General features: G+C 40.7%; 1 long non-coding RNA gene across 1 annotated transcript; it reads left to right on the top strand.

Annotated features, from left to right (window-relative positions):
* Positions 1–1,463: 1,463 nt before the first annotated feature.
* On the top strand, positions 1,464–27,290 carry LOC105856785 (uncharacterized). Its single transcript, XR_012920224.1, has 3 exons — positions 1,464–2,204; positions 17,911–17,957; positions 27,025–27,290. It is a non-coding gene; the product is annotated as an uncharacterized LOC105856785 (long non-coding RNA).

Here is a 27,290-nt window from a genome sequence, read left to right as displayed (position 1 = left end):
TTTCAAGTCAGCATTTAAAACATCCTATTCAAAGTTAACATCTATTAAATTGTTAGCAGCAAACATCTAGAATTTTTAATTCCTGGGCCCTGTTAATTATATTTTGTTTTCTTTCTAGTTCTGTATTTTCTAAGAGGACTTGATCCTGTCTTCTGTCAGGTCAGCAGTCTGTTCTCAGTTCTTGGTGTGGTCTGGCCAAAGAATGACCAGACACCCTGAAAGTAAGGTAAGCACACGCGAAGTGTATTGAGCAAACACGGCAAACGGATCCGCTGTTGTGACAGGAGAGACCTGATTGTGGTCTGGGGTCCTGTTTTATATTGCCTAGGCTGGGCCCTCCTTGTGGTTCAAATGTCCATTCAACCACTCTGATGGACGGTTGGGAGTCACATCACCTGAGTCCTACTGTGCGTGTGGGTCTCCCATGAGCCCCTCTGAAAGCCCATGGTGGGAATATAAACCACAATGTAGATTTAAGCTAATGACATGGTAATTAGCTCTAGATTGCTCTAGGTCACCTTCTAGTCCCTGTTGTGCCTGTGCTGCTTGTCCCATGGGCTGGGGAATCCTCTGCATTCTTTTGCAGTTGGTGCTGAGTTCTGACTGGCAGATTGGCACGGCGTTCCTTCCTCCCCCACTGGGGCGGTTGCCTGGGGTGCTGGCCTTTGTCCCCATGACAGCCGGAGGAGATCCCTCACTATCTACCTAACACTTCCAAGGTTATTTTGGGGAACATAACCTCCGAGGTTGTCAAGGAAGTGCTGTAATCATAACAGTAAAGACAAATTGTTCTTGTGTGGTACTGTCACTTCTGTGTCTGCCAAATGCTTGCCACGGAGAAGCAGGTAATACTATCCCCGTTTCATAAGCAAGGTCCAAAGTTGTTGTGTGTGCAGGACAGCGGCCGTACTGGTCTGACGTGGAGGAGAAGTGGCACAGGCAGAGGGTGGGACAGGACAGATGCCCACGAGCCCCAGGGGCTGAGCCTGTGCAGGCTGGCCTGGGAGGGAGAAGCCAGTGGAAACAGGTGGGTTTTGCCACCTATCTCGAGGCTGTTCTCGTCCACGTGAGCAATGAGCTAAACACATGTCAAAAGATATTACATTGGGATATTTGCCCGAGGCATTAATGTGTAATGATACCAAATACCAACATGAGTTGAGAAACAGAGACTCATGGTGCAACTTTTTAAAGGAAATAACCAAGAAACAGTCACATAACTCCTGGGTCCTGCATCCAGGGGTTCCTCATTCAGAAAATGCATACAAAAGGGAGAGTAGGGATTTGTGGGAAGTTTTAAACTTGATTTCCTTGGTGAAAGCTATTCAGTGATTTCTTCATCCAACCCCTCACCAAGAAGGAGAGGCAGAAGGTGTCAGCCCTGAAGCTCGGGGTGAGGAGCCTTCCGGCACATACAGCCTGACCGTCACCCTGCAGCCCAGAGACGGCCCCAGCGGGGCCAGTGAGCTGCTCTGGGGCCAAACAGAGGGGAGAGGGTTGGGGCCACAGGGACATGCGTGGTTCCTGCTGAACAGATGTGGGCACCAACAGAATCCTCCTGCAGTGGACTGCTGGGAACCCAGGGAGAAACGTCAGAGCAAAATATGTGGCCTAGCACCCAAGTGTCACTGGTAGGTTCTCAAAGGACTCTGAAAAGGATCCACGAGAGAGTCAGTTCTAGAATTTGCCGTGACCACAGAGCCCAAACCCAGCTTCCGCTCTTTCCCATCAAGAGAGATCATTCCGTTTCCCCTTCTCTTCGCCTTCCTCATGCTCTGACTCAACTCAGGAAGAGAATTGGCGGGAGCTGCAAGGGCTAGTGGTGGAGGGGGGTGCAGAGAGGAGGAGCAGGCCTCAGGTGGGGATCTATGACGTGCCTCGCTGGGTACGTGGAAGGGCAGATCTCAGGGCTGAATGGAGACTGAAGACACACAAAGTGACTGTGGAAATTTCTATTATGTAGGAGTGGCCAGCAAAGCTCTGGGGCTTGTTGGCATTTTAATCTGGGGGTGGGAGGGATCCTCTATGAACTGATCTTGAAAGGACGCTGGGAGAAATTTTTAATTTTTCTTTTTTATGTTTACTAATGTATTATAAAGGCTCAGGAACGGCTAAATGGAAGAGACTTGCAGGACAAGGCAGGGTGTTGGGGAGCCGCAGGCCTTCCATGCCCTCTCTGGGTGTACTACCCTCCCAGCACATGGGTGAGTTCACCAACTGGGCAGCTCCAGAATATCTCAATTTTATCTTGAGTCCTAGTTACACTAAAAAATATGTACTATACATGTAAATTATTTAATGAGCCCCATGGACCCACCATTTGGCTGAAGAAATAGAAAATTCCAAAACCCTTAAAGTTCCCTGTGGCCTTCCCCCATCCCAACTTTCTTCCTGCCCCAAGTCGATCAACATCCTGATATTTGGTTTATTTTCATTGTAATTTTTTTTTACAATTCTATTACATATGCTAGTATTCTGTAATGTGTTTTGTTTTGCTTGACTTGAATTTATTAAATGGTATCTAACTATATGTATATATCTTTCTATGGCTTGCATATTTCACTCAATATTAAATGACTAAGATGCATCCACACTGAAGCATGCAGCTATAATTTGTTTGTATCCACTGCTGTACATTGCTCCATCGTGTGAATATACAGCAATATAATTATTGATTTTACTATTAACAGATACTTGGATTATTAGCATTTTTATGTTACATACAACACTCTTTAAAACATGCTTCAAAGGGCTTATATACAAGGGTTTACTTAGGATATATTCCCAGAAGTGAGATTGCTGGGTTTATGGTATCACTCTAATTTCTACCGAATCCTTTTCCAAAGTAGTTGAATCAAATTTGGAGCCTCACATCCCATCTCAAGAATTCCCATTGTGACACATTCCAAGCAGCCTTTGGTATGGTCAGACTTTTAAAATACTTGTTAATCTAGTGAGTTTAATATGATACCTCACTGTGGTTCTAACTTGCACTTTTGTCATTGCTAATGAGCTGTTTTTAATTGTCATAAATTAATCCATTTCTATAATTTAATCGAATTAAAATTGCAGAAATCAGATGGAAAGGCAGGATAGATGGGTCACTCTATCTGTTTGTAATTTACATTCCACCAAGGAAACGGTTTACCAAAATGTGTGACCAATTCTTATGGGACAAAGTCAACCTGATTTTGGGGTTAGCCAAAACTGGCACTGCAGGCTCAGGGACATATGTGGCCCCGCGATGTGGCTATTCTGCTTTTACCGCCATTGCAGCTCTATGTGGTACCCTGCTGACCACACATTGGGAGTCACTACCTGGTTTATTTTATTCCTGTCGCTGAGTGAGTAGATGGGAAATGAGAGGATGGTTTGATTGTTGCTTCTTTGGTGTTCGACTTGCCAGCAATGGGGACTCTAACTCAGGAAGGAAAGTCTTTGGTGTCATTAGTTTCAAAACAGGTTATTAAGACTCTCCCAGATGGGAAGGGAGAGGAGGGATGGATAGATTCACACCTAAGGGGTGCGATGCGCACCTCACCATCTGAGGGATGGACACGCTTGAAGCTATGACTCAGGTTGGGCAAAGGCAATATATGTAACCTAGATATTTGTACCCCTGTAATATGCTGAAATAAAAACACAATAAAAAAATTAAAAAAAAAAAAAGAATCTCCCGGGAAGCAGTTTCTAGGATGTCATTTGCCATCCTGATACTAGTTTGTTTTCCTATGACGAAGTTCTCTCTAATACCTCCTGCTGTTATTTAAGCACCTGCCTTGTTTTTTTGATTATTCTCAAGTTGTCATCAGCATCCTCTGGGCAGCACAGTATTTTATTTTTTAGCACTCATTTTGACTTTTTCTTGTTAGGAGATATATCACAGTTGAAAGGTCTTTCAGATAATATGTTCTAGTGCGTAACTTGAGATTTAAAGAACTGACATGCCTTAAACACACTTTTAAGAACTTTCAATTATTGTGTTCTGTGTACGTAGTGCTTTATAACACAGTCAAGTCCATCCTTTAGAAGTCACACTGACTTCCCTTTATTAATTATCCCTTCCGTGTAATGCTATCTGTGCTATGCTGAATAATGGCCCACATGGTTCTTGAGAATATTATACCAGCAGAAACACTGCCTGCTTGCATTGAAAATGACCGAGTGAGGACAGAATGAAAGAATGCGGTTGGACATCCAAAATTCTACAGGCAGGAAAGATACTGATAAAATGACTCAGCTGCAAACACAGTGCTACTTGTTAAGCAACAGGTAACTCTGAGTGTGGAGCTGTAGTCCAAGGGCTACAGAAAATCATTCCCAGGCCCTGAAATGTAATGGAGTTTGCCCGGCTGCATTTGGAAAGTGGTTGGGACCACAGACTCCTTTTTTCCTTTCGTTTTAACTCATTTTGGAAAGCAATGTCCACAACTGTTATCCTATGTTTATCCCACCATTGCTGTTTGGAGCATATAACTTGTTTTCCAATTTCGCAGGTTCACAGATAGAGAGAGAAGGGTTGTCTCCCAGGATGTATATGTGCAGAGATTCGCCCATACCTGATTTAGATGATAAGAATTGGGACTTTTTAGCTGATGAGGAAAATGAGATTTTGGACTTGAAGCATTAATGGGTTAACATTTTTAGGGACCTTGGAATGGAGGAAGAATGTATTTTGCTTGTGGGATGGGTGTGAATCTTTAAGAGGCAGAGGGTATACTGTGGCAGGCTGTATAATGACCCTCCAAATATGTTCACATCCTAATCCCTGGAATCTATGACTATTACCTTATAAGGTAAAGGGACTTTGCAGATGTGATTAAGTTAAGGACTTTGGCATAGGCAGATTGTCCTGGATTATCCAGGTGGGCCTGATGTAATCACAGTAGCCCCTATAAAAGGAAGTAGGAGGAGGCAGAGATAGAGGAGAAGGTCACACGACTCAGACTGAAGTGATGTGGCCAGGATACAAGGAATGCGAGCAGCTGCTAGAAGGTGAAAGAGACAAAAGCAGATTCTCCCCCGGAGCCTTCAGAAATAGCCAGTCCTGTGACACCTTGATTTTAGCCCTAGAAGACTCATTTTGCTCTTTGGATCTCTAGAACTATAAGACAACACATTTGCACTGAGTTAAGCCACCAAGCTTGTGGGGTTTGTTATAGCAGCAATAGGAAACTAATTCTACTTCCCATTGGCCCCGGGTCCTGCAACGTTCTTATACACTCAAGTGCAGTAGCTAGAACACTCATGAAAATGAATGAGGGAGTAGATTTTTTCCCCTAGGTGGACTATTTTATTATAACTGGTGAATTTTACTTTTCTGAAACAAAATAATGTCTTTATACAAACTACAAAGAAGAACCTGAGTTACTTAAAGACCTTTAAGAGAACAAATGTTCTCTAATTTAGCAGATATCTGGAATACAATACTTCAGCTTTTACTAAAGATCTAAACTAACTTCACTAAAAAACACCTCTCTCTAGAAGACATAAGGCCTTTTAGGAAAGAAACTAACAATGCCATATAAAATGACCTTTGACATTTTGGCAGGAAGATTACATTATTAATGTTCTTATGAAATCTTGATAGGGAAAGATGCCATGGTTAAAACATGTGAGGTGTGTCTGATTATTGGGGGCGCTGATTATTTAGAACAAGTTTGGAGAAATCTGGCAAGACATCAGTAAAATGTGTGAGCTTCCGATTTTAGGGAGTTCAGAAATTCTTTAAATTGTGGTCTTCAACCTCACATTTACTTTCTTCTTTTGTTTGATTGATCAGAGATGTCAAGCATACAGCATTTAACCCATTTACATTTAATATAGGGATGCGGATTCTTTAATTGGAAAAGAATTGTTAATGGTTTCCATTTGAAAATTATATTTAGACATTGTAGTATATTATAGAGGCAACTAATTTATGAGCTAGCTTTTTTTCCCTTAGCATTTAAGCTTTTTAATTAATTACCAGTTTGCATTTATGGTACCTGTATGAAGCACAGTGCTGTCAGGAAACCAGACTTGTATAGGAATAGGTGATGTCTTAGTTTCTACTGCTACTGTCACATATTACCATAAACTTATGACTTAAAACAACAATTTTTTTTTGTCATATAGTTTTGGAGGTCAGAAGTTCAACATGGGTCTCCCTGGGCTAAAGTCAAGGTGTCTGCAAGGTTTTCTTCCTTTTTGGAGGGTCTAGCAGAAAATCTGTTTTCTCTCCTTTTCCAACCTTGAGAGGCTGCCTTGGCTCATGGCCCCTTCTCTGTCTTCAAGGCCAGCAATCACCGGTTAAGTCCTGTTCACCTCACATCACCCTGAAACTGACTCTTCTGCTTCCTTTTTCACATTTAAGGACACTTGCGATTATCTGAATAATTGAGAATAATTTCCCTATTTTTGTCAGGTTTAGTCTTGTTCTGTGTTCCCAGTTCTTGGTGCACTCGTGGCCGAAGAATGACCAGGCACACCAAAGTAAGGCAAGCATGAGGTGAAATTTATTGAGAGGGAGCAAGATAGGATTACAGGGCAAGAGCAAGACACAGGTTTACAGAGCAAGATACGTACTCCACAGATGACGACAGGACCCCTTGTGGCAGCAGGAAAAGAGAGTTTGGTTATGGTTTGTGGCTTGTTTTATAGTGCCAGATTGGGGCCTCCCTGTGGCTCAGACCCTACCATAGAACCATTTAGATTGGACAGTTGGGAGTTGCATGACCTGAGTCTTAACTATGCATGCAGGTTGTTCTAGGTCAATTTCCAGACTGTTTGGTACCTATGCTGCTTGGCCTGTGGGCTAAAGAGTCCTCTGCATTCTTTTGCAGCTGGCGTGTTAAGTTATGATTGGCCAATTCGTAGGGTGTTCCCTCCTCCCCCAGGTATGGCAGTCACTCTGGGGAGGACTAGGGTGGAGCAGGAGCAAGGTGGGCCTGGGGCCCACCCTTGTCCTTCTTCCCAAGTGGGGCAGGTGCACCAAGGCAACAACACACAACACCCACTTTCGTGCCTAGAAAACCCAGAATCTCCCACTATCTACCTAACATTTTGAGGTTGTCTGATAGGCAGTCTTAATTCCATCTGCACCCTTAATTCTCCTTTGTCATGTGTCATAACATATTCACAGTTTTTAGGGATTAGGACTTGAACACCTTTGGGAGGCCATTATTCTGCTTCCTAAGTGGTACTGCAGAGACTGGAAGCCAAAGTGACACAGTGGGGACAGGGCTACAGCAGAATTTATGAGTGTGGGAGAAGATAAGACCACAGATAAGACACACCCCAGGCAGTGTGGGTGTGTAAGGTAAGACAGAAATACGTTAGTTCCTCTCTGCACAATGGGAAGGGTTCACCAGGCAAATCTCTAGTTCTAAAATGTCTGACTCTCTCTTTTCAGTTCCTTTCTTCATGTGGAATCTCAGAAACCACTTGGGTGCCAGGGATATATTTTTTCTTCTGTTTATACCTTACTGTATAAAGGAGAACTACATACAACTTTATGAAGCATAGTAATAAAACAGAAAACATACCAATAAAACAGACCCTATTGAAATTAGCATATTGAGCCACACAAAAATCTTTCCCCTATACTTTGATTTAGTCTGAGTTGTCTGTGTGGGAAAAAATCATGTGATTAGAGCTATTCTCCATGAGCACTTTTCATAACAAAGGATAGTGTGACAATTTGTAATCCAGCTTCTATAGCTGTAGCATTCCTATCAGACACAGGCCAAACGAGGTGAGTTTGGGGATCCCAAAACTGTGTGGCTCATTCAAGTCTTCCCTAAATATTGGGGAAAGATAGCTCATTATAATGTGCTCACTAATTGAAAAGAAGTCATTTTCTGTCATCCTGCAGAAATTTACAGCAAATGGGAATCAGAGGATTACGGCATGAAGGAAATGTCAATGCTAAATCTATAGACAGTCCCTTTAGTACTGCATGTCGTAAATTAAAAGCAAGGACTAGTGAGAAGGCTTGGCAAAGGAGAAAATAGTGAGGCACTAAGCTGAGCTTCGTTTACTTTTCTTTCTGGAACACACATGCTTGGCTGCTTTTTCCCGGCCCTTCCCCCCAGCAAGAAATCACTGCATTTCTGTGCCGCTGCGGTTGGGCTCTCGGGCCACCTTAGCAGTGCTGTTTCAGCAGCTAGCTGCAGTGCCAGCATCAGGTGTCACAACGACTAGGGTGACTGGGTTAATGGCCGTGCTGTTTTCCCTGGAGAAGCGGGGACAGACAGGCCAGCCTTTGTCTCTGCTAGGAGAGGTCTGAATTTAAAACTTCATCCCAGACAATGTGCCTGGGAGCCGTGGGGTTTCCCCGCTGCCTGTTCTCGGCTTCACTACCGGCTCCCCGGCAGGAACAGAAGCCTCAGGCTCAACCGCGCACAGCCGGGCATTTGTTCGAGGGGAGGAAAATGCATCCCTCTTTTTTTGCCTCTATTCTGGGCTCAAATTTGGTTTGAGTCCTCAGAATTAGCCCAGTGAATGGACTCTCTTCTGCTGAAACCTCCTGTGGCCCCGGCAGTCTCTGCTCTGAGATATCAGTGCACCAGAAGCAGGAGAGGGGAGTGTGGAAATCGTGTTTTTGTGTCTCTTCTTTCCCTCGCCCGTCCCTCCCAGCACTGTGGCTCTGACTCAGGGATGCAGAACGTTGATGCTGGGTGTGCACACGTGTATTGTCCTCTTAATGTTACCTTGTCGGTGATGACAAAGACCACAGCTACTATTCCCTAAGCTCTCTATACAGTGCTACGTGCTTTATGACATTGCATCCGTTTATCCTCAGAAAAACAATGAGACTGTTAATGCAATGTTACCTTTTCCTTTTTATACATGAGTCGACAGCGTCAAGAGGTTGGGCAACTGCTATGGGCTGAATTGTGTGCCTCCACCAAATCCACACGTTGAAGCCCTAACCCCTAGTACCTCAGAATGGACTGCATTTGGAGACAGGGTTTTTAAAGAGGTAATAGTGATAAAATGAGGTCATATGGGTGGAACCTAATGCAATCTGACTGGTGTCCTTATAAACAGGACATTAGGACACATGCACACAGAGGGAGGGGAGACCTCCTGAGGGCACGGGGAGAAGGTGACCATCTACCAGCAGAAGAGAGAGGCCTCAGAGAAACCAACCCTGCTGATACCTTCATTTGGACTTCTAGCCTCTAAAACTGTGACAAAATAAATTTCTGTTGTTTAAGGCACCTAGTCCATTGTACTTCGTTATGGCAGCTTTATCAGACCAACACAGTAACTTTTCCAGGGCTATGCACATGGAAAACTGGACTTTAAAAAAAAGCCACATTTTCAATGTAAACCTGGTAATTATTCTATATTGTGTTTCCAGTAATATATTTAGGCATGAGTTAATATTTTGAAAGGACATGTTTTTAAATACGGGGTATGTCTCTATCTCCTTTCATATTTATAACATTTACCATCAAATTAGGAAGGGAGTCACTCCGGGAACTGACTGCACTACCCTGGTCTCTGCAGTGATTTCTAGGTGAGCCGTGAAATTTTCAAAACAAAAGTTAATCGATTTTTCTTTAATTAAAGAAGAAAAAAACAACTTATGCAAAACGGCTTTTGGCTTTTAGGGGCAGAAGGAAGGTTTCAGGAAATCAGACAAACAATAAGGTTTGGAAATCCCCCAACAAGTGGGAGTGGGGCTTTCTGCCCCCAGAGCAGGGGTCGGCAGCTTGTCAAAGAAGTGGGGCATTTCTTATTCTCCCAACTGATGGAGACCTTGGGACAGGGGTGAGGACTGAGAGCTCACAGCATGTCCCTGGAATGGGGAGGGGTGTGGGCAGCCCTCCTTGGCCACCCCAGGCTAAGCCAGGCGACCTGCTGGTTGGAAATGCTTGCCCTGGAGGGTCTTACACAACTGTGTATTCTGAGTTTCCCAAAAGACTGAACCTAATGGCAATTGGTGGCTCTGTCGCTCTGTTCTCTGGCCGATGGTGGGGCTTCACATCAGCACATTCTCAGAGACCCCACGCATAGGGATTGGAATGTTTGGTGTTTCAAGGCACACCTGGCGCTTTATTTTTAACACCTTAAGAAATTTATTGCATTACTCAGATATCTTTTTCCTAGTTTATAAAAAGCAACATCAGTCCAGTTTCCTGCTTTTGGTTTGTAGACACAATTCACAGCTTTTCTGAATTTTCACTGGGTAGCCTTAGCTACTTCATCAGTTTCTTTCTAAATACTAACTAGGAATAATAATTAAAAAAAATAGTAAACAACAGTTTTTATTGCATTCATGTGGATTTCAACAGAGCAAAAATAAAGGGTTCAGTGTGTGATGGAAATGTGATCACGCTGCCGAGTCTGATTGGCTATGACCTTGAGTATGATCAATAGGCCGCTTCCCCTTTCGCTAGGCGGAACTGAATTCCACGTATTTTTTTTTTCCCCCAGCAAAGGCACTTACCTAATGATATTAAGATTTTAATTGATTATGCTCGATGTTCTGAAAATTGAAGCAGCCCAACTCAAACTCACTGCACCGGGTCGCCCTCCAGACGCCATTGACGGTGGTTGCGACAGCGATAAATAAATGCTGCCACCTGCAGGACACAGTGCGGAGGCGCACAGCCAACGACTTGTGCCTGCCGTCTCACAGGTTACTGCTTTTCTTTCCTACCCCTTCTCCACAGGACTCAAATGATCAGGATCTGTGTTAGTTTGAATGTCTTGATTTTGTTTTAGAATACAAAAAGAAAAAAAAAACCCATATTCTGTAGGGAAAAAATTATTCTTTATAAATGAATCTCTAGATTCTCTAAGCCCCATGTATAGCAAACGGGATATAAATATTGAAAGAGGATCCGTGACAGACTGATTCACTAGTGACGCTGTCTCTGAACTGGTCATGCAAACTTGTCACACTTTTCCTTAGTTTTTTTGTCCCCTCTTATATCAGAACGTGAGTCAGTAATGCTTCTCACCCTAAAATGTCACTTAACGCAACTTAAATCACGCTCAATAGTTTCTCCTGGATTTTAGGGAGCGGACGGCAGCTGTCCTCCTGTGTGTGGTGTGCCCTTTTATTGGATTAAGGGTGTCCAAGCAAGGAGCCTGGATCTGCCTTTTGGAATGATGCAGAGAAAATGCATTCCCTATCTCCCAGCGCTTCACACTTACGACGATGGCGGTCATCGTAGCTGCCAGGGTCTTGCTTTTCAGGCGGAAGAGCTCCTGCTCCCTTTGCCTCGCCTCATGCATGCGATCCCGGCCTCCTAACCACATGGCCACCCCCTCTCTGGATGTGACAGTTCATTGCTGGCCCTCTCCACCAGCACCCCAGCACCGTACTGCTGTTTTCCGGGGTCCGTGGCAGACTTGCGTGGACTCTGCAGATTTCTGCGAACCTGCGTTCTGTTCTCCCCACCTCAGACATCAACTTGACCAGCAAAAAGAGCACGTTAGGCAGTTGAAGTGCTCTGAGGTTGCTATTAAAAACACAGTGTATATGGTCATTTGGAAGAAGTGTGGTGAGTGTGATTATATCTGATAAGCTCTCATGGTGCTGTGCCTTTTTTGCTCTCAGAAACTAGCCAAGACAGCACAGATCGCTATTGCACTCCTGAGAGTCTCTAGTATGTGTTGCTTGTCGGTTTCTGCAGGGTTGTGTGAGCTCAGGCTGTTTTCTGGTGGAAGAAGAGAGAGTTCTCTATTTTGCAGACTACTGTGTATGTGAAGTTGTGAAGGAGGCTGTGTCTGTGGTTGGGGTTTGAGTCTCTCCTTTTGGCATCTGGCCCCTTCTCCTTTGGAGAACCCCATCTCTACTGTAGAATTCAAGGTCATTTGTGCTCTCCTCTCTATTAAACCTGTGCTGGGTGGAGGGTGGGATCTGCTATCATTTATGTACGGTACTCTGTTTCACCACCCGGATTTTAAGTCTTTATAATTTGAAAAGGGTTTGTCTTCTATTAAAGGTACTTCAAGAATCCATGATCATGTGTGAGAATGGTTTTGGGGTGGCAGATCTTGTTGATGTCCCTAAAAATTCTTCCAAAAAGTCTATTTTAAAAGAGCTCACAGTGTGGTAGGTGAGAATCACCCTCATGGCTTACATAAGCCTGGGGTGGAGGCAATAACCATCTTCTCAGGGTAATAATAATGGAACTGTAAGTGTACCTACAATGATTATGAGGGCTCTGCTCATGAAACAAGCTACTTTATTGTAATTATGTTATCAGGCTAAAATTCCCTGCCAGGGAAAATGATATATATTTGAATACTGGTTCTATGATATATCTGAGTTCTAGTTATGGCATTGGGGGTTAACTCAGACCAACATTTCTGCTAGAGCTTTTTAATTATGCATAATAACCATCACACTTTGTTCTCACGTATCACTTTCATCCAAAGCTCAAAGTGCTCTTCAAGCATTATTAACTCATTAATCCTTGCAACACCCCTGGGAGGCAGATTGGAGGCAAGATGATTAACCCATTTTCCAGACAGGTTCATAGAGGCACAGAGGATTTTAGCAGCTTCCTTAAAGTTGCATGAGTCAGAGTTGGGTAGAGAACAGAGGCTGCTCATATTCCACCCCCAGTCTGCCTCTCTGAACCTTCCCCCTTCCTGTGAATGAAACCTAGTAACATTTGGGTCTTGGGAATTGTCTCTACCTGTCTTTTGAATATCAGCATGGTGCAACACACTGAACATTTTGCCAAAAACAAAGATATTTTTTTTTCTTGAAATGTAGAAATTATACTCTTTAAGGGAAAAGAGAGGTGCATATTAATCACTAAAATAAAATCTGGTTAGAACCCTCAGAATCCTCAACATCATCTAATTTGGACCCTTAAACTTTTCTTACGTAGAATCAGGAAATTCCATTTGGCCAAGCAGAAATGAAACTTGAACTTCACAAGGGTTAGGATTCAGTTTGAAACTGAGAAGTGCTAACATCTGTCTTTTAAGTTTGACAAACAACCTTTTCTCCTTGGTTTCACTTGAATGCAGGCTAGTTTCACATGGACTTCACTGTGGCTTTAGTGGAGTTAGAGGGGGCCACACTGTGATCTGGGTGGGCATGGAAAAGGCGAGTTAATGTTCTCAGAGCCACCAAAAGCCTGGGACCCAGGGTCAAAGGCAGAGCAACAAATTCAATGGGAAGTCATGGCTCTTCTTGGGCTTTTGTCTTTATTTATCATTCACTTGTTTATTCAACACGCATTTTTTTGAGCATTTATTATATGCCAGTCATTGACTGGGTACAAGTAATTGTAAGGTGGGTAACATATAATACTAATTTTTCAGGAGTTTGCAATGAGAGAGCAAAAATAAACACGGAAGCAAACAATTACTGTCTAATATATAGTGATGAGCAATGGTCGAGATATTTAAAAAAATGTAGTCAGGGCAAATGTGCTTAACTGACTCAGAGAAATCTTTTCAAAAATATCTCTTGAAGACCACATAGAGGGTGGGTCTGATAGATTAGAAAGAGGTTATTGAGGAGGTCACTGGGACTAAACTTTCAAGGGTTATCTGTGTGCTGGAAGTTTATTAGGATTGACATAATTTACAGCAGAAGCAGCAGCAGCAGCAGCAGCAGCAGCAGCAGCAGCAGCAGCAGCAGCAGCAGGCATTACTGAATTCCCAACATGTGCGAGCTACTATTCTGGGCTACTGGGGATGCAAAGGCATACCAGAAATGGTTCTAGTCCTCAGGCGAATTGTAATCTGCAGAATATATTTTTAAAAAAATCAAATAGCAATATAATATGATGTATAGTTACTGCCACTTCAGAACCAGACAATAAAAATAATAGAAATCCAAAGAACAGAGAGTGATAAGTTAGAATGCTAGAATTAGGAACACTTATGAAACATGGGAGACACCATCTTCACCTCTTTTCACTCTCCAAAGGTGTTAATCCTGTTGAATCCCACTGCATGTGCATGGATGATTGAAGATGAATTTATTTCATACCTGAGTAAAGGGCCCTTTCTGAAATGTTTCTTTAGAATAACAGAATTTAAATGGAAATGTGGACTTCTGAATATTTTCTGTAGACAGGACAACTTGCATAATGACAGTGACGATGGCTACCAATGACCAGGATCGTGATTCTCAATGCTTATGAGGCATGGGCCTTTTGAGCTGTTAATCACTATTTTAGAACAGACAAAAGTAATACAAAAAAGCAAGTGACTGGTCTAAAGTAGTGAGTAAATCCCAGCACTAGAAATTACACTAGAACTTCAAATACTGTCCTAATATTTTTCCTTACTCTTTTAAGTTTCTTTGTCATTTTTCTCCGCAAAAGCTTTGAAGGTGCATGGCTTTTTTTATTGTTTCCTTTTTCTTTTTTTCTAAAATCAGCTTAATTGAGATGTAACTCACATAATATACAATTCACCTACTTAAGTGTATAATCAATGCCTTTTAGATATTCACAGATTTGTGCATTTGTCACCATAATCAATTTTAGAACATTTTTATCACCTTGAAAGGGAACCTCATTCTCCTTAGCCATCACTCCCCAATCTCCCATATACTGTTCTCACCCGTCACCCCAGTTCCCAGCCCTAGGGAACCACTAATTTATTTTCTAACTCTGTGGATTTGCCTATTCTGGATACTGTATATAGACAGATGGTCTTTTTGACTAGCTGCTTTCACTTAACATGATCAAGGTTGATCCATGTTGTAGCATGGACTAGTACTTCATTTCTTTTTATTGTTGAATAGTCCATTGTATCAATATACTATATTTTATTTATCCATTTATCTGTTGATAGACATGTGGGTTATTTTTATTTTTTGGATATTATGAATAATGCTGCTATGAACATTTGTGTACAAGTGTTTTTGTGTGCATGTGTTTTATTTCTCCTTGGTATATATCTAAGAAGTGCAAGTGCTGGGTGATATGATAACATGACCTTATGTTTAAATATATGTTTAAACATTTGAGGAACTGCAAGACGTTTTCCAAAGTGGGTGCTTCATTTACATTCCTATTAGTAGAGTATGAGGGTTCTAATTTGTCCATATCCTCACTAACATTTTTTTGATTCCAGCTATCTTAGTGGGTGTAAAGTGGTATCACATTGTAGTTTTAATTTGCATTTCCTTGATGAATAATGATGTCGATTATCTTTTTATGTATGTATTGGTCATTTGTGTATCTTCTCTGGAAAAATGTCTATTCAGATCTCTTGCCCTTTTTAGAAAACTAGGTTGTCTCTTTTTTATTGAGCTGTGATAGTATTTTATATATATTCTTGGTACAGATTCCTTATCATTTCCAAAAGTTTTATCCAATTCTGAGAGTTGTCTTTTTACTTACTACATGGTGTCCTTTGAAACTCAAAAGTTTTAATTTTGATGATGTCCAGTTTATATATTTTTCTTTTTCTTTTCTTTTTTGTTTCGTTTTCTTTTCTTGCTTGCTTGTGGTCTCATTTTAAGAAACGATTAGCTATTCTAAGGTTATAATAATTTACTCTTTAGTTTTCTTCTAGAAGTTTTATATGCTTTTTAAGCTCCACATTTAGATTTTTGATCTATTTTGAGTTAACTTTTTATATGCTGTGAGACAGAGGCCCAAATTAACTTTTTTCCCATGTAGATAATTAGTTATTCTAGCACCATTTATTGAAAGACTATTTTTCTCATTTTATTATCCTGATGCTGTTGTCAAAAATCAATTATTATAAATTTGAGGACTTATTTTAAGATCACCAAACTATTGCATTGATCAATATGTCTGTCTGTCTTTATGCCAGTACCACATTGTTTTGATTACTGTGGCTTTGTAATAAGTTTTGAAATTAGGAAGTGTGAATCTTTCAACTTGGTTCCTCTTTTTCAAGACTGTTTTGACTATTTTGTGTCCCTTGACTTTTCATATGAATTATTTAATTAGCTTGTCAATTTCTGCAAAGAAGTAAACTGCGATTTTGATAGGGATTGTATTAAATCGGTAGATCAATTTGAGGAGTATTGCCATACTAATCGTAGTCTTAAGTTTTCCAATCCATGAACATGGGATGCCTTTCTATTCATTTAGTTTTCCTTTAATTTAATCAACAATATTTTATAGTATCAACAAATACAAAATATACATATTTTATATAAAATATAAAATCAACAATATTTTATACTTTCCGAGTATAAGTTTCATACCTATGTTGCTAAATTTAATTCTAAGTATTTTATTCTTGTTGATGCAATTATAAATGGAATTGTATTCTTAATTTTACTTTTGGTTTGTTCATTGCTATGATATAGAAATATAATTGATTTTTGATTTTTGTATATTTATCTTGTATCTTGCAACCTGTTGAACTCATTTGTTAGTTCTAATAGTTTATTCAAGTGGATTCCATAGGGATTTTTAGGTACCAGGTCATGTCATCTATACATAGAGATAGTTTTACTTCCTCTTTTTCAATCTGGATGCCTTTCATCTTATGTTCTTATATTCTTGCCTAATTGCCCTGCCTAAAATTTATCACTTCTTGAAAAATATCATGGACTACAGTGACAAACTTCATGCCCCTTTCAAGCTTTTTACTCCTAAATGCCATCACTGGGCTGAACTATCATTCTGGGATCTACTGCCAAACCCATAGGGGGCAAAAACTTAGGAAAATGGGAAAAAGGAAAAGTTAGAGTTAAAAGAAAAAGAAGTGAGAGGAGGAAGAGAAAGAGGACAGATTAGTCAGAGGAGGAGGAAGAGAAGGAAAAGTATAGAGAAAACAAAGAGGTGGCTCTAGAGATGAAGGTGAGCTTCCTGAGGTCACTACTAGGAAGGCAGTAGTGACAGAAGTGAAGCTGCTAGTTTTTATGCATGGCCTCCCACCACCAGGAAAGGCAGGCAAAGGTGGTAATAATTTCCTTTATGTGAAATAGAGGAGTATCAGATTACTTATGCAGGATGTCAGCTTTAGAGAAAATGGCAAATGATGTAACGTAAGGTCTCATGTAGAAAATAGTGATGCTGCTCTTTGTCAGTGGGCCTGCAGTGCCATGGAGCCAGAACTGGGAGAGTGAAGCGCTGTTTGTGTTGCTGAGCTTCCTTGGCCACTGGTAAAGATCTGGGTGCAAATGAGGGATAAGAGTGAAAAGGTACCCAAGGGGAGTAAATTTTAATCTACATAGCCCTGCTCCAAATGTTATTCTTTGCTGAGGACCAAAGGTAGCCATGAGGATTATTGATTTGTGATTAAGTTGTTCAGTTTCTGGGTGAGAGTGCATATTTTAAATTGGATAAGCTGAGGGCAGTTGGATCTAGAAAAATATACTAATATTTTATCTGAAAGAAGAATGGTTCTTCAGAGGTTTTGGGGTTATAAGTAAATATCCTTGGGTTATGTGACTTTTTAAAGAAAATTAATCAGAAATGTGCATGTCAGAATGCAGGCAGCACAAGACTGAACTGCGCCACTTCTGGAATAACAAAGGGCAAGCAGGACCCTTAAGGAAATGGGCTGGCTTAGAATTATGAATCACCAAGCCCATTTCTTTTAGTGATTAATGATGAATCACTGTTTTAACTTTGGATGAAATAATAGGCTGCATCTGAGGAGCTCCATTAATCATCATGAGAATTAGGCTTGTGCCAATTCATTACTGCAGGGTAGACATGTGCTAAACAGTTGAGCTGAATTTCAGGAAGGGGTGAACTTTAGGCAAGGGCCTGCTTACAAGAATGCAAACATTAGGGGTCTATTCTTGCCTGGATGGGTGGGGATTTATGAGTAGAGAATAGATCCTATTATATCCTCCCTCATCTGGAAGCTTAACAAAATCTGAACTACAAAGTCTTTTGCCTTTTTGGTGTCAGGGTCATGATACAATAGATAACCAAGATATATCATAAAGTCTGATACTTTTATCTGTTTGTCACTTTGCATATTTCCTGTATTCAGAAAGCGATCAACAATCTACTGGACATTTGGATTTCAGCAGGCATGAAGTAAGTAAATTTAGCTCATTGTTCTTTGAAGAGCAAAGTTATCTTTACAAAATCCTACCAAAAATACTTTTCTAAAAACTTATTATTATAGATAATGAAAACCTGAACTACAGGCAGCAGAAGGAAGAAACCTGGTCCATCCAAACAGGAAGTTAGGCTGGATGCATCGTTTGGCCAACTTCAAAGCTCTTGAAATGAAAAAAGAGCTAAATAGTTGTTCCAACAGATTTAAATTGATGTGGTTCAAAGATACACAGAAAGCATGTATGTCTCTCTTGCAGTGGCCAGAGTGATGGGAAATCCAAGAGAATTTCACATAGTCCTTAATTCTAACAGATGTGATTTTGATAAAGTAGGAGAAAAACTCACCCAAGTTACAAAGGACACATATTGTTATGGCTTAATGTTTAATTAGTTCTAGTAATCTTTAAGAATCATAAACACACTCACAACATCATTTGGAAACTTGGCTTATCCTATATAACATACTCTTTTTCCAAAACAAAAGTATGTGGGGTTTTTGAAGGAAAATCAAGGATGGGATCAGAATTTTAAAATCTCTTTTACTTATTTATTTACTTTTTTAGAGATGGGGGTCTCACTATGTTGCCCAGGGTGGACTCCAACTGCTGGGCTCAGGTGATCCTCCTGCCTCGGCCTCCTGTGTAGGTAGGACTCAGACACATGACTCACACACCTGGCTTTCATCTCTTTTATTTTAAAAGACTAATTATAATAGAGATTTTTAAAAATACAGACTTTCTTAAAGTAGCTTTTATCAGTGTTTATAGGAAGAAAAAATAATGAAAGGAATGTGCATGGCTTACACACACACAGATACATATACACACAAACACTATTTTGCATATAGCTTCTATCACTGGGATTAAATAGCTTCCTAACTGATTTCTCTGACCCCATATTTTATATCTACCACAGAGAATTTCTTAAAACAGAAAATTTATCTATCCCAGCCTTACTTAAAATTCCAATGAGGGACCATTAATGGTTCCCGGCTCTCAGGGACTGGGCATCGTAGGCGCTGGAAATGGAGGGCGGGCCAAGGGCAGGCAGTGCGTGGCAGGCATGTCAGGGCCTTCAACTCATCAGGTGGCACCTGTGCTGGGAATAGGGCCTCATGAATGCTTGGAGATGTTGTGATTAAATAAATTAATTTTAAGGCATGTATCATTTTCTCTTTTTAATACGTATTTTCTTAGTCATAAGATATTAAAAGTACAACCATTTTCATGTAGGAGGTCCCTGAACATTTTTTTTTTCATACTTCAAAAAGGGATCTTCATACTCCAACCACTTAGGAATCAGCAGCTAAAGGATAAGGTACAAACCTGTTGTCACGGACTGTGATCCATCACAGCTCAGCTTGGCCCGTAGGCCCCACTGAACGCAACCTTTCCAGTTTCAGCTCTTCCTGCGACTTGCACTCACCCTGAGAATCTCTGTTTACTCCCAGGGATCTCATGTGAGTGGGTGGTCCTTCCCCTTCCTTTGCTGCACCATCTGGATTCCTGTATACTACAGTATTTCACACATCACGCAGTCGTTATCTGCCTGTCTGCCCCACTAGAGTGCGGGCAGATTCTGCCACGCCTTCCTCCTCCAATCCCTCCTTTACAAGTTCCCCAGAGGAGTTTCTTGGGTAAGGTTTGTTTCATAGAACTATATTTGAAAACATGAAGCCAGTGCCAGAATTGAGAAGTGGTAGGAGAAGGCCAGAATGGAACTCTCTAAAATACAAGCAAACGAGAAACAAAACAATACACAACAAACATCAACTCTTGGTCGGTGGCTGACTGTTGATCTTAAGAGCCAAATAGAAGGTTTCCAAAAAAGTTGAGGAGATGGAGCACAGGAAAGAAAGCTTGATATTTCCTGATTTTCCTGAGTTCTAAGTATATTCTAGTTATCAGTCCCTTATCGGATGCATAGGATGCAAAAATTTTCTCCCATTCTGTAGGTTGTCTGTTTACTTTCATGACTATTTCTTTGGCTGTGCAGAAGCTTTGTAGTTTGATCACGTCCCATTTATTTATTTTTGTTGCTGCTGTGATTGCCTTTGGGGACTTCTTCATAAACTCTTTGCCCAGGCCAATGTCTAGGAGAGTGTTTCCAACTATTTCCTCTAGAGTTCTAATAGTTTCATACCTTAGGTTTAAGTCTGTTATCCAGCGTGAGTTGATTTTTGTGAGAGGTGAAAGGTGTGGGTCCTGTTTATCAAATAACCCCATTAAAAAGTGGGCAAAGGACTTGAACAGAAACTTTTCTAAAGAAGACAGAAGAATGGCCAACAAACATATGAAAAATTGCTCAACATCTCTAATCATCAGGGAAATGCAAATCAAAACCACAATGAGATATCACTTAACCCCAGTGAGAATGGCCTTTATCAAAAAATCTCCAAACAATAAATGCTGGCGTGGATGCAGAGAGAGAGGAACACTCCTACACTGCTGGTGGGACTGTAAACTAGTTCAACCTCTGTGGAAAGCAATATGGAGATATCTTAAAGCGATACAAGTGATTCTACCATTTGATCCAGCAATCCCATTGCTGGGCATCTACCCAAAAGATCCAATGACACTCTACAAAAAAGACACCTGCACTCGAATGTTTATAGCAGCACAATTCATAATTGCAAGGCTGTAGAAACAGCCCAAGTGTCCATCAATCCAAGAATGGATTAATAAAATGTGGTATATGTATACCATGGAGTACTATTCAGCTCTAAGAAATAATGGTGACATAGCACATCTTATATTTTCCTGGTTAGAGCTGGAACCCATACTATTAAGTGAAGTTTCCCAAGAATGGAAAAACAAGCACCACATATACTCACCAGCAAATTGGTATTAACTGAACAGCACCTAAGTGGTCACATAGGTACTACAGTAATAGGGTATTGGGCAGGTGGGAGGGGGGAGGGGGGCGGGTATATACTTACATAATGAGTGAGATGTGCACCATCTAGGGGATGGTCATGATGGAGACTCAGACTTGTGGGGGGAGAGGGGGAAATGGGCATTTATTGAAACCTTAAAATCTGTACCCCCATAATATGCCGAAATAAAAAAAAAAAAGAAAGCTTGATATTTAAAAAGAACTCAGAGTGATGGCTAAAGCATGTTTTGGAAGCAGAGACAGAAAAACAAGCTTGGAAGAGGTTCTCACCCACAAGCTGGGCGCTGGGGAGGCAGGCAGTAAGGAGTAGGAGGGTTAGAGATTAAGAAAATGAGCACCGAGCCCAGGCCTGCACGGTGCAGCACAGAAGGAGTTGCTGGCACCTCTGTGCAGACAGTGAGTGGTGCAGGGCATCTGAGCCCTGGGCAGGTTGACAAACAGCCCAGGTGCAGGTATGTGGCTTGGACCAGCTGCACTGAGACCCAGGGAGACACCTGGACTTTGTTCTCCTGCACTCAGAGGAGAGAGGGCTATGGAAATTTTACTGGGTAAACTCCCAGGTACTGTGAAGTTTACAGTTAACAATCAGCCCAGCTCTGCTGTGAGGTACTTACCATTACAATGAGAAGAAAAGACCGGGCTTATCTTCCCTGGATGCCTAAAGACAGGCTTATCCTCTCTGGATGCCTAGAGGGAAGCAGAGGGCCAGGTGCTCAGTGCTAGTTTGAATGAATGAATGGATAGACGAATGAGGAAATGGTGAACACACAACTACATGATTCATGTGATCGTTCACCTGACAGGAGAGCTCAGGCCATGATGGTCCCAAGTTTCAGAGATAGTTGTTAGAGGGCTGGGTGGATGGACGCAGGTGAACCGCCACCCTCTTGCTTCCCCCATAAATTGTCCTGATGGATTTTAGGCACTTCCATTAATTCAATGTTCCCATTACTCTGACTGAGAAAGCAGACCTGATACAATCTAGGAAGGCAATTTGAAACTGTAAGGACTGGTTTACAAATTAGAGAGAGGGAGAAATTTAATGCCTAAAGACCAGACAGAATTCATGTCAGAAACCTTTCTTTTCACTGCCACACTGAATTTAATTATGTTCCCAGTCTGTGAGGATTGTCTTAGTTGACTCGAGTTGCTATAACAAAATACCTTACATCAGGTGATTTATAAACAACAGAAATTTATTGCTCACAGTTCTGGAGGCTGGGAAGTCCAAGATCAAGGTATCACATATTTGGTGTCTGATAAGGGACTGTCCCTCATAGATGGCATCTTCTAGCTGTGCACTGGCATGGTGGGAAAGGTGAAGAAGTTCCCTTAAGCCTCTTTTATGAAGGCACTAATCCCATTTAAGACAGTGAAGCTCTTGTGACTTAATCACTGTCCAAAGGCCCCACCTCTTAACCCCATCACCTTGGGGTTTAGGTTTCAAAATAGAAATTTTGGGAGGATGCAAACATTCAGACCATAGCAAGGATGAAACTGGAGATGGAAGATAGTTTTCTGTGAAGGTGAGTTTGCTGCTTTTTCATCTGTATCTCCCCAGTGCTTAACACAGCACTGTCAAGCAGAGAAACTTTGCCGAATTGAACTGAGAGGTTACTTGAGCTGCTTTGGAAATATTTTTCCCATTTTTTGCAGTTTTCAGAGTTCAAGTTATGAGCTTTTCCTTTTGATTAGATGAAATCCTTAGCTGGCATGTTTTCATGTTCTCTGGTTATTCATAACCTGAAATTTAATTCATTCAACAAATATTTATTGTGTGTTTACCCTATACCAGGTGTTATTCCAGTCACTTGGGATTCATCGAGGGACAACATAGAAAAAAGTTCCTGCCCTCATGTGTCCTATATTCAGTGTAACAAAATTCTGCAATATTAGTTGCAAATATACTTGTAACAGCTAAATTTCTCTTTCATGATGAAATGAGTAACATTTGATGGGCACTTTTCTTCGTTGTTCATTATTGTTGACTACTTAGTTGATTTAGTAATTCTGGTATCCAAATGCTCTAAATGGCTCCATAGATTTCTGTTTCAATCTATTCCAACCTCTGTATTGGTCTTTCTCTCTCTATGTATATATACACTCTCAGATGATATGTGCATCCCTAACAGCATTCGGAAGGCAGGACATATATTATTATCTAATACTTACATGTATAAGCCTAAGTAAGACTATTAGAATTTCCACGACATCTTTTAAGACCCAACCAGACTAAATATGAATCCTAATCCAAGGGTTGGTATTTTATCTTGACTTTATTGTTTCTTCTGGTTGCAACCTATTCACTCAGATATGTCCCCATCTATTTGTTATTACAAAGCTTGGCCCCAAATCTGGGCTTAGCATTTTAGAAGCCTCTTTTTTCTTTAGTGAGACAGGGAGCCACACAGAGTCAGGGCCTGAGGGTAATCCTAGTTTAGCCCTTGTGTTTCAGATTGCTCATCTCTATTGGCTCTGGGCCACGTGGCCTTAAGCAGTCCAACAGCCCTCCCTGGAAGTGCAGAGAGCATTCCATTGGCCAGATGCTTGATGGAGGGAAAGGAGCGAGGAGGAGTTTTTCCTGTCTCTTTTGGGATTCACTTAAGTTTAATAATTTTCTACTCGGAGTTTCTCACTCATGACTAAGTCCTGGCTGAGGATCTGGTATGACAGGGAGAGGAACCAGGTGGGGGGGGGGGTCCCATTCAGAGTGGCTGGAGGGGTGGAGGGCTGCTGTGCATTCTGGTTGGGGTCAGGGGTCATATTTGGGGTCTGCATTTTGGTTCTTCCAGTTATTTCTGTGCGACCTTCCATATGCCTTATTTGTAGTATAAGGAAAAACCTGCTCTTAAAGAGTTGTTCTAAATTCTAAATGAAGTACTTTCCATAACAGAGCCTACCTCTTGTGAACCACTGGAGTGGATGGTGTTGAGGCCCCACCCAGAGTCACCAAATTTAGCACCTAATAGTATAGGATGCCCAGTTAAGTTGAAATTTCAGATGAAGAACAAATGATTTTTAGTTATAATACATAACCTAAAACAGACTAGACTATAGGATATGTAATAAAATATAAACATTATATATTTATATAAATGGAAATACTTTAGTATAAATATTGCATGAGGCACGTTTATTCTAAAAAATTAATCATTGTTCATCTGAATTTCAAATTTAGTTCAAAAGGCAACACTAGCTGCAATGGTTTGAATGTCTCCTCCAAAACTCATGTTGAAACTTAATCCGCAACGTGGCAGCATTGAGAGGTGGGGTCTTGAAGAGGTGATTGGGTCAGGAGGGCTCTGCCTTCGTGAATGTATGAACCCATTCATGGATTAATCAACTGAAGGGTTAATGGATTAATGGGTTATCGTGGGAGGGGAACTGGTGGCTTTATAAGATGAGGAAGCGAGACTTGAGATAGCACGTGACCACGCTCAGCCTCCTCTCCAGGTGATGCCCTGTGCCACCTCTGAAGACACTGCACAGAGTCCCCGCCAGCAAGAAGGCTCTCACTAGACTTGACCCCTCGACCTCGGACTTCAGAACTGTAAGAAATAAATTTCATTTCTTATAAATGACCTGGTTTTAGGTATTCTGTTATAAGCAACAGACTAACAGACTAAGGTGATAGCCCTACCTCACCCTCTTCGCTCCAACACCCAGCTGCCCTGAGTGTCGCTGCTAATGGCACGGCTGCCCCTTTCTCCCGGGGCCTTGGTGGAACCAGAGCTGCTTCACTTGGGAAATTAATCCCGCCTACCACCACCGTCACCACCAATGAGGGCAGCCTGTGGCTCTGACTGACGGGCAGGGAACAAAATGTCTGCCCCCTTTGCTCAAGGAAGGGGACTGACTCAGTGCGCAGCTGGGGAGCAGCCCTGAGGGCCCAGCCTGTGGCTAGAAGCTCGCCGAGACCAGCTTCTTTCCTGCTTTCCTCCCTTGCCTTCCCGTACTGCTTCCTCAATCATTTCATGGGATCCCCACCTCAGGCTCTGTCTTAGACTGGAACCCTTATTATTGAATGTGGATTTCCCCCCCCTTCCTATGATTAAAAAATTGCCTGGATCTAAAAAAAAAGAGTGAGATTTTGAAAAGAACAATTTTTAATTTAAAAACATTTTAATTGTGGTAAAGACCACACGACATGAAATTTACCATCTTAACCATTTCTAAGTATACACTTCAGCAGTGATAAGTATGTTGTGTACAATGTTGTGCAGCTGATCTCTAGAACTTTTTCATTTTTGTAAAATAACACATTGAACCCACTAAACAACACCTCTGCATTACCTACTTCCCCCCAAACTCTGGGGACCGTCATTCAACTTTCTGTCTCTAGGAATTTGACTACTCTGAGTCCCTCACACAAGTGAAATCACACAGTATTTGTCTTTCCGTGTCTGGCTTGTGTAACTTCCCATAATATTCTCAAGGTTTATCCACATTGTCAGAATTTCCTTTCTTTTTGAGGCTGAATAATATTCCACTGTATGTATATACCACATTTTGTTTATCCATTCATCTGCAGATAGATGCTAGGACTGCTTCTCTCTCTTGGCTGTTGTGGATAATGTTGCTATGAACATGGAGGGCAAACAGCTCTTCAAGAACCCACTTTCCATTCTTTTTAATATATACCAAAAATGGGATTGCTGGATCGTATATGGTAATTCAGTGTTTAATTTCTTGAGGAACTTCCATACTGATTTCTATAGTGGCTGCACCATAAATAGGACTTTTTCTTGAAGAAACAGAGTAATGCTTAAACGAGTGGATTCAGATATTGCTGCTATTGTAGCTTTTATTGTGCAAAAGACTAGAAAACTTGCAAACATGAAATCATAATGTTTTATCATATTATTAAAATTCTCCTTGTAATGACAGTTCACTAACAAAACAAGATGATCTTCTTCCTCCATAAGACACTGATTTTCCCAAGAGAAGGGTGATGGTTCAGTGGTTTTCTTGTTACTTTCTGGGTAGATATTTTTGATATATTAATAGACAGAAATGGTGAATATGATGTTATCCTTCAGATTTGGCATGGAAAAAATTGAGAGTAAAAAAGGAACTGAAATCAGCATCAATTTGTGATTTAATCTTTTACAATAAAACTTTAATTCAATTGGAATCTATTTTAGTTAACAACTAATTCCATCTATATTTATCCATTATTTCTAAATTAATTTGAATGCTACATCTATATTTTTGTGTCTATGTGGGCCTATTTCTGGTCTTCTATTCCATAAATCTTTCTGCCTAGTTCACTATTATTAGTACACTATTTAAATTACTGTGGTTTTGAAGCATGTTTTAGTATATGGCAGAACAAGTTTTCCCTCATTATCCTTCTTTTTTTAAAAACTACTGGCTGTTATAGATTCATTGTATTAAAAAATTTAAAAAATCACTTTTATAGGTTTTAAAACACTTCATTAAAATTTTGATTGAAGTTGTACTAAATTCATAGATTATTTTGAAGAGAATTCACATTTAATTTTACCAGTAAAAAAACTCAGTGAAATTTCTTCAAATCAGTACTATAGATTACTTGTCGATTATCACTTAAGTATTTTATCTTTTTGTTTGCTATTATGAATACGATCTTATTATATTTCAAATGACTTTTACAGAGAAGTAAAAGAAAGAAATAAACATAATCTACAACCCCATTATCTATTGTAATCACTGTTATTATTCCAGTGTGATGTTTTCTGTGCTACATACACACACACACACACACACACACACACACACACACACAGGTTTGTATTTTTTTCGTCTAAGTGAACTTCTAGAATAAAACGTACTTGATCATCATGTATTAGTTTCATTAATGTATGCTTGATTAAATTTGCTGACATTTGATGTAGAATTTCATCCATTTCTTCTGTCTATGAGAATGGGCCTATCATTTTTCTCTCTTTTTCAGTATTTATAAGATTTTATACCAGAACTCTGCTATGTTGATCTAATAATTGTGAAACTTTCTACATTTTTAAAGCTTTTGAATAATTCAAATAGGCAGAGAGATTACCTTTTTCCTTAAGCTTTTGAACTAATTAGCCAATTAAAGCCTTGTGGGTCAAAACTACCTATGGAAGAGATTGGAAATAAGATGTGTGCTTCCTCACTTTTCTAAAAGATACAGGGTGGAGATTGGTAAGAGAGAAATCTGAAAAGTTTGAGAGGTGGAAGAAAGTTAGAACTTGAATGAACCACAGACTGGAGGAGCAACAGGACCAGCCAGCTTGGGAGGGTTTGCGTCCTTGTGCCACCAGGAGATGACGGTGGGAGGAAGCTTATCTCTGTGAGTGTCTGCTTTTAAACGTGTAAAATGAAAACAATCATGCCAACCTTCAAATAAATGATAACTGAAGAAGCTGTTTCCGTGGGAGTCTTTGGGAAGCT

This window comes from Microcebus murinus, chromosome 7, assembly GCF_040939455.1.
Source record: "Microcebus murinus isolate Inina chromosome 7, M.murinus_Inina_mat1.0, whole genome shotgun sequence".
NCBI lineage: Eukaryota > Metazoa > Chordata > Mammalia > Primates > Cheirogaleidae > Microcebus > Microcebus murinus.
The sequence above is the reverse complement of the archived record's forward strand: the minus strand, read 5'-3'. Positions and strand labels throughout refer to the sequence as shown.